Here is a 10,498-nt window from a genome sequence, read left to right as displayed (position 1 = left end):
GCAGCTCCTTCAGGCGTACCGCAGCGGCTTTCAACCTGCCCGGGTACCGAAGGCAGCGTAACCGCTGCAGGACGGGGATGGGCGCTGGCTCCCCGCCAGCATCGTTGCCCAAAGGCCGCAAACTTGCACTGCAAACAGCGATGAGGGGAAGCGTACACACAGCACTGCTACCCCAGCCTGCTAGCTCAGGTAAGAGACAACTCGCCTTCGGATCAGCCTAGCCACTGCCTTTAGAGTCAGTCTCAGAGCCCTAGCCCAGATCAGTGTGGACGGCACGTGCAGCACTGTTAGACGTGACAAGGTAGCTGTCAACTCACACAAGTTCAGCCACCTGCAACTTTCACCCTCCAGACTGCAAAATCTGTTGCAGAAGCTGATTGACTACTCAGCAAGTATCAGGCTCTACCCATGCCTCTGTGTTCAGTGTGACAGCTCTGCTGCTATCTACCCAGTTAGATCAGCTCAGGTACCCACACAAGCTGCAGGTGGAAATACAAACATTACCAGAGTTGAGTGAAATTTTGAGAGCTGAAATATTCCTAGAGCTGAAATTCTGAAGCAATCGCAGATGTTTACAGCCCATGCTATTCCTACAGGTATGGCATAACTCCCCTTTCAGACCTGCAGTCCAGATTTACTCCCCCATGCAATATTTACAAAGGTTCATGAACTTCAAGTATCTTTGAAAGTGCCTAGATCCACCTCACAGTGTTCAGGCAAATATTAACATGAATACTTGCTTCTGGAAGGACTGACAGAAGAATGATACAAACTCAAGACTCACTTCTAAGACATCTCTGAAGTGAGAAGGCCTTAGTTGGCATATGGTTCAATTTTGGGTATCTCATGTCAAAAAGGGCAGGGGAGAGAAAAGAGGGGAGAGAAAAGAGGGGAGAGAAAAGAGGGGAGAGAAAAGAGGGGAGAGAAAAGAGGGGAGAGAAAAGAGGGGAGAGAAAAGAGGGGAGAGAAAAGAGGGGAGAGAAAAGAGGGGAGAGAAAAGAGGGGAGAGAAAAGAGGGGAGAGAAAAGAGGGGAGAGAAAAGAGGGGAGAGAAAAGAGGGGAGAGAAAAGAGGGGAGAGAAAAGAGGGGAGAGAAAAGAGGACCAGGAACTATTAATTGTTCTGCATACACATTACACTACTAAAAGAGGTGAGCGGGCTTAAACTCCATCAAGAGATATTGCTTTAGATATTAGGAAAAGCAAGGTTAGCTTGGTACTGGCAGAGATTTCTTTGGGAGAGCGTAGCATTTGGGGAACACACGTGCACTGAGTTGCCGAGACAAGAAATGACTGAAGACAGCTGCCCAGACAGCAATCAGCCTCCGTTTACTTTGATCAGTTCTTAGACTCCAGGACATAGGCTGAAATCGAAAGACTAACTGAAATCTTTCTATAGCCACACTTGAGATGGCTGGAAAATAACAATTCTAAAACAACTGTTCAAGATGTGCTGTTTCCTACACTTCAATACAAAACTAATAAATATGATAAAAACCTTTTTGCATACAAGTGCATATAAAGCTCCAGTTCCCATTACAGTGCTTGATCTGAGTGTTTTGCTTTTTGAATTCTACAGAAGCTTAAAAACCAATGTTGTGGGCTAAAATTAAGCACAGGACATTTCACTCTAGCAAAACTGGTTATGAGCATCTGAAAAAACGTGAAGAAGAGTATTTGTGTATTCACAAGTAGTCATTACACTACTGCATACAACAAGCTTGGAGTTCATAATGGTTTACCTATACAGGAACATTCAGAAGAGTTAAGGCATATCAGTTGCAGCATACACTGAAATACACTGGATCTTTATGCAGAGGTCCTAGTCAGATGCAAACCGACTTTAGATCACAGGCAGCTTTGGACCTGAAGAAGAAACCCCACATGGGAATTAAGATGCACTTTAAATGAATACATATTGATCCTAATTGCTTTGCTTTAACTTCTCTGGATGCCCTCCTGATGACAAGTCCTCCACTTTTAACTAACTCCGCTTTTCATATGAACATGCCAGTCAAGCACATACCATAATTTTGATAGGGCAACTTGCTGGCAAAAGACAGACCTGTGAAAACAAGCCACAGAAACAAAAGGCTAGAGGAAAGAGTCCTTCCTCCATGTCTCCTTTGTCCTTGGTTTCATAACAAGCAACGCAGCTCCTTCCAACTCTACGTTTCTGCTCACTCAGCCTACAGTATTTTGGCAACTGCTATTTGGCTTAGATTTCAAATCACTGATTAATCTTCTCATTTCTTCACTTCAGAAACCCTTCCTACAGGCCCTTCAAAGGCAAGTGAATTATAACGGTGCCATAGCCGCACCTTTCGTAACCACACTTTTGTCCCACACATCACTAGAAGAATTCTTAAACCTTCACTTGAAAATAGAAAATGAAGGGAAACATTGAATAATGGCTACAAACCCCTCCCTCCCCCAGCCTTTGGGGTTTAGGAATCCAAAGGGTAAAGGTACTTAGGTAGCATGGCCAAGGATGAGAGCACCACCTAGTTAAAAAGTTACCTTATTTTTGGTGAGCCATGGTTGCAGGATGTGCAATTCTAGGTCACTAGCAGCTACATTGGCGTACAGATGATCTAGAAACATTCTGTACTCTACAGACGGTGCGGCAGCAGCTCCTGAGGGTACAGAGAGGAAATTTAGAGGGTATTCATACTGCCATCCTGGACGGGGTCCTTCCCAGCAAGGAACGCAGCTGATGTGCTGAACACCCCAAAACTGACCAAAAAAGAATTATCATCCTGGGTAAAAGGGGAAGAGGGGGGGCAGGGGGGATGTTTCAGGTTTTTTTCAGTTTGTTTTTTGTTTTGTGGTGGGTTTTTTTTTAAAAAAAAAAAAAAAACAGAAGGTACATAATCTGCAACAGAGGAAAATCTCAAAACATAAACCAATTGTAAATATTTGATCAACTACTGTCCTGTAACCTGTGGTCCAGACTGAGAAGCATCCTGCTGTACATTTGCAGTCTTTACACAATCCGCGTAGGAGGAGAGACTCTGGAATGAAAGGGCCAAGCTAATATGCCCAAAGTTCATTGTCATCTTAGGTGTTTTGTTAACTTGCTTGTGGAAAATGTCCATTAATGATTGAAGGAGAAAAAAGGTGAGGAAAGCAATCAGTAGTTTGACTAGAGTTTAATTTAAGCAGATGTATTAAATATGTGTGCACTTACAGAGTCTAAGGGACACTCATTTGTCTTCAGCAACCTTAAAAGGCAATACTTCAGTAGTTACAATTTAACCCTTCATGTGAGAGGCAGAAAGAGCAAGGCTTGTCAAGTGCTGTTTGACCACATTAAGCAGGGTCATTATACCTTCTCTCACATCTCTGTGAAAGGGAATAAGATTGCTTAAGTGGCAAAGAATACAGATTTCCCCCCAGATGCTAATAAAGTACTACAACCCCCCCGGTGTCGTCACAGCTATGCTGACAGGGAACTTGGCCTACGTTGTTTGGGGAGATGCAGATCTAGCGGCAGAACCGCCTCACCCCACCCAGTCTGTCTGTAACGACCAACACGCAATGCAGTAGTGTCCACACTACTGTCTTCTGAAGAGGTCCCATAACATGGGCAAGACCTGAAGTAGGTGTTCAGATGAACTGTGTCACCAGTCTAACCACCACCTGACAAACTGTTCAGCTGCGTAATTCCAAATGCTGATTTGTAAATCAGTTTTCTATGTTAGCCTTCAAATCTATATATACATGCATAATAAACATCACGTGCAAACTTTCTGCAAAACTTGTAACAAAAGGAATGTAGCAGTCATTTAGGTTGGAAAAATTAAAATCTCTAATCTCTTTTTTTACTTTTACATGACTGTTCTTACACTACCCATATACGTAACGAGGACATGAAAACATTACAGGAAAAAGTTATCTAAGAAAAGTAATTTTATCTTGCTGCTCACTTAAATACTCTTGCTATGCAACGCAATCAACTAATGTAATTGCAAGGAATGTTTTTTGAAGATTTCAGAAGTAAACTTGCTTAGTAAAAGTTTGTTGTAACAAACTAGGGAACTATGACAATTTTTACGTAACATAATCTTCTGAATCTGCCGCGTATATTTGGATTCTATAAACTGATAAAGGAACTACTTGGGTTCATTAAATAATGATGTTTTATGTATCAGAACATTAAGGAAAATCACAATATTTCAGGCTATTTTAAAAATCACATATACTTCAACTAAAATACAATAGTGCACATGAAATGACAAATAAGTACTGGCAGCATGAAGCGCATCTGCTAAGAATGTAAAATGGAAATAAAATCAGTGCTGCATCTCCAAGCAAAGAAATATATCAGTTCCATTTTTCTAGAGCATCCACTTTCAGGGAATACAAAGAAGTACATTTTTATTATAGCGTAGGTCTCTCATGACCTCTAGGTTTGCCATAAATTCACCAAGATCAATGCCAGTACAGACCACAGGTGCTATTTTTACTGATTCACGAATTTTCTGTTTTTCAACCCCACCTTCCCATGTGGCACTGATCTTGTTAAGTGTCCCTCACAGTAGAGCTAAAACCCAGTTAAGATGGTGCATATTACACTCGGATAGCTCAGAATGCACTCATTGTTTTAGGGAAAGGATTCAATTTTCTTTAGATTGGAAGAAGATTCCTTACAAAAGAAAGGCAAGAGTCACAGCTATCTCATATAAGAGCAAATCTTGTATATACAAGTACGTATGGTTACATTAGAGAACCAGCATATTAAAAAAAATTGCAATACATAAATAACCCAATAACTTTTGCAGAAAATAACTTAATAAAATATCTTTCCCCTTTCTAGATGTTCACCTCTTTCTGAGCTATTGTATATAGGGCACAAAGTGTTTGCTTAACTAGAGGGAGGCAGACTGGTTTATGCTATCTCTGCTCTTTTGTTTTTAATCAGGAATATCAGATCTCTTTTCTAAATTTTATTTTGTATTAGCTTCATGCCTTAAAAGGCTAGCATGACAATCTTTATTAAAGAATATGATGCAAATTGGTTAAACACATTTTTACTTTCAGCAGTGGATGGACAGAAAATAGAGAAGAATTGGATCCTTAGTATTGCTGAAAAGCAGCATGAACAAAGCAAGGACCAGAATGTCCCCTCTAGTCCCATGCTACAAACTCCTGGGTGATGGCTGCAGTAATCAGAGATGTGGCAGAGGGCACGATGAGGTGGCAAAAATGCATTAAAGAACGTCCATTAAGAAAATAATGACTCATTTGTTACACAGAACTATCTTCAGCTTCTGCCTGTTAAGCACATGACATGGAGATGGCTATTACCAATCATGTCACACGCCTGCTGATTTCCCAGTGGGACTCAGATCGTACAATACTGTGTCAGTCGGACGCTCTAGAAATCCTCAGTTGCCCTCCGATGCACAGCTTTTAGTCTTTGTAAAGACTATGCAAAAGAGCCTTTGCAAACACGGGCCAAGTAGATTACTTTAGTTTCAGAGAAAAAAGATGATAATCTCAGCATATCAAAAGCAAGTATTTTTGTTGAGGTAGTCACCAGGTAGAGCATGAATACTGGAGACTGCTCCTCAGAAGTGGTGTTTGCTTATTCCCCGTTGATAATTCATCTACTTCTCACCAGCAGAGAATACTGAAGTTTAACGGCACACATTTATCAGGGCAGGAAGTAGCATAACGCATTCCTGGGAGACCCTGCAGAGTATAGGCATACACTTTTCATCTCGCTTGAGTATTAAGTTCATTTAATAGAGTTGAGTTAGCTTTTCCCTCACTTATTTAACTACATTAAAATACTGAAGAAGGCATTTATTTTCTGTCAATGAAATAGAGAGGCTAATAGCAGCAGTATGGAACAGCCAGCAACCTAAATTCATCTCGGTGCAATCTCATTTCAATGCAAACGTTGTCAATTTTTTTCTGTATATTGCAGTTCTGCCAGTTAAGATGCAGCCTTATTTCCACTACTACCCTTAGCCTAGTCTTGGGTCTTCACAGGCTGAGACCGCAATTCCAAATTACACTGCATTTCTGTAGTTATGCTAATGCATCGATCTGTTGGCAATACAGCACATGCTAAAGTAGTTCACAATTTATCTCCAAATGTCTGTAAAGTGTCCCCAAAAGTCTATGTATTTTAATTTTGTACTGCCAAGACAAACTCAGTTAGGGAAGGGACAAAAGCGAAAGGAAGATTCCACAATGGAAGAGGTTTATTTTAAGCCTATGTTAAGCTGCCACCAGGGCTTGTCTAAATATAGATTCATCCACTGTGAACACCCTTAGTCTGCATTTAGTGCAGACACATGCAGAGTTACTCAGCAATGGCAAGCAGGCTTTACATTCACATCCAGGCCCACAATAACTTTCAATCATAACTGATTCGTGAAGAAATAGTCTGTAAGTGGGTTTTTGCATCCAAAGAGAAACATTAACCAAGAAAAGCTTGCCTCCTCCTGTTGGCATCACACCTTTGTCATCTAAGTTTTGGGAAGCTCTGTAAACGCTCTCAAGATGAGAAGCAAGCTCACCAAAGGGCTGTAGCTTTCAGGCCCAGCTCTTCAACCCTTCACGGTTTGCCAAGGACAGGCAAGCAGGGGCTGTGCAGACATGTTCCGTGAGCTTCTGCAGCGGCTCGCATGCGACAAGGCAGGAAACAGCCTGCGTTGGGCGTGTGGGTCATTGTTCTGCCACTCAGAAATCCTGGCATCCGTATCATGGTTTCCTGCTAACTCCTGTCCGCCACTTGTTAATGCTTGCTCTGCCTCCAAATCATCAATCCTTGTATTCTGCAGCATAAATACTGCACTATACTGAAACCGTCTATCTCAAGGACTGGTAATCTCACCACATCTGCAAAGAGCTTGGACAATTTACCATCAATAAATTAGCTTAAACTGTACTTGCTCTGACAACTACAATGTAAACATATCCGGTGTGTTCTACCACTGCAATGTGATACTCTCTCCAAGTTTATGTGAATCATCTCCTCGGTGACTGTGAAGAGAATTGGAAACCACTGTCTGTTTACTGATCATTTCAGCTTCCTTACCAAAAAAGTACAAATACAAATAAGTATATCTTCACTGGAAGAACTCGGGGACTCCTCTGTAACTTTTCTGTAAACCAGGCATGAATGTGTAACTGTACCTGTGTTAAACTTTATTTGGCTTTTGGGCTTTGCTACTTAAAGAGTATATGGCGAAGATTGGTGTATATGGCAAAGATTGCCACATGAAAGGACCGGGACGCTGTATTTCAGTAGGCTAGCAGCCCAAGATCTGCTAGTGCTGTGCCCTTGTGCTGACCCAGAGTCAAGAGTTGTGCAGGGTCAGCATTTGGGATGATTCCAAATCTCAGTGTAATAGCTGAACCTAGAGGGGCTTTCATCTCTGAGGTACATCATCTACCAACTAAATTATGTAACAAGTTCTATCTTTGAAACCTTTGCAATCTACTTTGAGGTGGACTATTCCAACTTGTCCAGTAATCATTACAGCAAGTAGTGGAACAACTAGAAAAATTAGAAAACCAAATGGTCAGCAAAATACATGCATGTTACATACTCATCCCTGTCCTGAAAACAGGCTGAGGAAGGTTTCTTCTTCTCAGCGCTGTCAATGACACTTCCAATGCAACATATCCACATAGCGGGTCCTGTCCAAAGCCCTATCCTTTTGTGAGCATCAGGATTTTGTTTACTTTCCATTGCCATTGTCTGTGGCTTTTTCCCACTTGAGGAAACCTCCAAACACCTGTCACAAATAACACCCCTTATACAACATGGCCAGGCTGGGGCATCTTAACAGTCTTACGGAACACCTGCTGCCCACTACAAATCAGGCATCAGATGCTTACTGTTAGCAGCAGCTAGAATCACATGGGAGTGCCATAATCATTCAGATTATCAGCTTTCCATAACTGCTGTCGATGTTTAGAAATATTCATTCACTTTTGAACAAGGCAGAAAAAGTTTCTTTATAGCACTTGAGTTTTGGACAGTTGGTGTTATCCTTATTTCACACGGGATGTTCATAAGACTTACTGGTACAACAGGCCAAAAAGATACATATGAATGAGGCACAAAAGAACACCCCCCTCTAAGGATATAAAGCGCAGAGTGCATCTATTGTGCGTTGGTTTCCTTTAACCTACAGAACTTCTGGGTTCAGAAACAGTAGATGAAACAGTCTGTGCATCATGCATACAAGAAAGGCATCAAACGGCAAATTGTCTACCAGTGTGTTTCAGACTAGACAATCCCACCTTGACAGTGAGATCAGGAGAAAGAGACTAAACCGCCAGCTCACTAACCTCAATCTTAGAAAACCCAATGCTATTACCTACATAAATAGAGCTCCAAGTGATTGATTTAGATGGCATTCAGACAATGTCACTGGAGAACACTGAAGTGAAGTACACTCTAGTAGGCATAAATGGATCTACCTTGGAAATCTTGTAGCATGTTCACATCGAGTCTAAATTCATTTGGAGAGTTTCTGGCTAGAGATTGCTTTGATCCTCTTGGCCCTTACAATAGCTATTAGAATGTGAAAAGCTTTTGCCTGAACAGTTAGAAATTAGACCACGTCTCACATCTAAGATACAGAGTGAAGCCTCTACCTTGAATTGACAAGGCTTTGGAGAGGATTTTTTTTTTCCCCCCAAAGTAAACTCACGTATGAAAGACAAGGAACAACCATTTTCAGCAGGAATCTAGAATGCTTCCTGAAAGAAGGAAGCAGTCCTACCTTGAACTGTGGGATTGCACAAGTCAGACCCATGACTACGACATGAGACTGAGAGCCAAGCCAAGGTTCTGCAGTGGGGTGCAATTTCGGTAGGGGTAGGCTGGGCTTGGAGTGAGCTCTTTGGATTCTTCTCTACTGTTAGGGATGAGTCTTGCTTCAGAGGAAGGTTATTTCTCCATTGATTCATGTGGCTTACTTTTAGGTAACGAGAAGTCCCTCAGAAGAGGCATAATATCTGCAAGGGTATTAAAAGGATTTGAGAGTCAAAGAAAAAAGTGTTCATTTGACAAAAAAAAAGCTATCCTTATTTGGCTATTCTTATTTTTGTATTTTGGAAGCAGTTGAGACATTGGAGAAAGTTTGTTTTAAGTATCTCTACATATCTGGAATTTATTTTTACACACAAAGCATTCCTATACAGTTAATAGGTGTGCAAACTGACACATGAATTTCCTCTTCTACTTCCCACCTCATTGCTGTTTCCCGCCTCCCCCCATACAGTCATTAAAAGAAGTCTCTATAATTTGCACAAGAGGCCAATTGGCACAGACTTCATATACAACTAGACAGCATCTTAAATACAGGGCCAGGGTCTTCATAGAAAACGCCATTGCTTCAAGTCGCAGAAATATTTTTTTTTTTAAATATTATTTTATATATCTACTACTAAAGGGAATAATCTTAGAGCAGATTTACCCTAGTTAAAAGAGTTGAAGTAAAACAGGTAAAAAGAGATGAATTTTAAATTTGAATAGGTTAACAGTGAATTAAAGTTGCATTTGCAGAAAATAATTACTTTCCTCAAAGGGAAGTTTTCTGCTTTAGGGTAGACTGACAAACCACCTTAAGTTTCTCCAGTCCAGAGATGGAAAACATCCTTAATGGCTTCCGCTAACCTATCTTTGAAGTCCTGCAGAAATTATGTAACTGCTCTGGAAACAGAGGAGGCACAGCCAGGAACCCTGCCTCTGAGCAGAGCGCTTGGGAGGGGAAAAACAAAAAAGTCTTTGCTGAATCCTTGCTCTTTGCTGGAGACTTCCCCCCACCTCAGCCTTAGGCCAACTTGGATGGGAAAGCTGTTGCAAGTGTCAGGCTTTTATTGCCTGCTCTATTTTTTGGGATTTGTTGTGGAGGCAGAAAGTGAAGCCTGAGCATCATGTGGGCAACTTTAATACCAGGGCATAAATGCCGAGAGAACAGTGACCTGGCTCCTTTTGCCCCTGCGGGAATAACGTTGCTGTGCCTTTCATTGAACTCTGAGATCTGAGGCGTGGAGGAAGCATTCAGTTTAGAAACCACTGTAAAATTTTCAGGAAGGTGTAGAAGGTGTCAAAGCTAATTTCGAAGCCCACTCATCTATTTGGAATTTGCAACCAAACTCGTTTCTCATTTCTGCTTGTTTAAGTCCAAAATAACCTCACTTTAGTTATTTCACCAGTGTGAACAAGAACAACAGCTGACCCACAATATCTACGTAAGTGCCAATTTCAGCCCTTAACAAATCCAAGTATTTTGGGGAACTGATCCAATGTTCATTGATGTTTGGTGAATTATATCTTAAAAGATTCCCTGCATTAATACATTTTAAATAAGATCAGGTGGCAATTCATAAATGCAAGTGGCAGTGCTGTAAAAAAAGCAAACTCTTCTTTCCAGAAGAGTTTTAAAAACAGGAATTTGGAAGATAGGAAATAACTGAAAACCATGTGAGAATATGGAAGTTGTACTGTCAGCAGCAGATGAGACT

Source organism: Calonectris borealis, chromosome 7, assembly GCF_964195595.1.
Source record: "Calonectris borealis chromosome 7, bCalBor7.hap1.2, whole genome shotgun sequence".
NCBI lineage: Eukaryota > Metazoa > Chordata > Aves > Procellariiformes > Procellariidae > Calonectris > Calonectris borealis.
The sequence above is the reverse complement of the archived record's forward strand: the minus strand, read 5'-3'. Positions refer to the sequence as shown.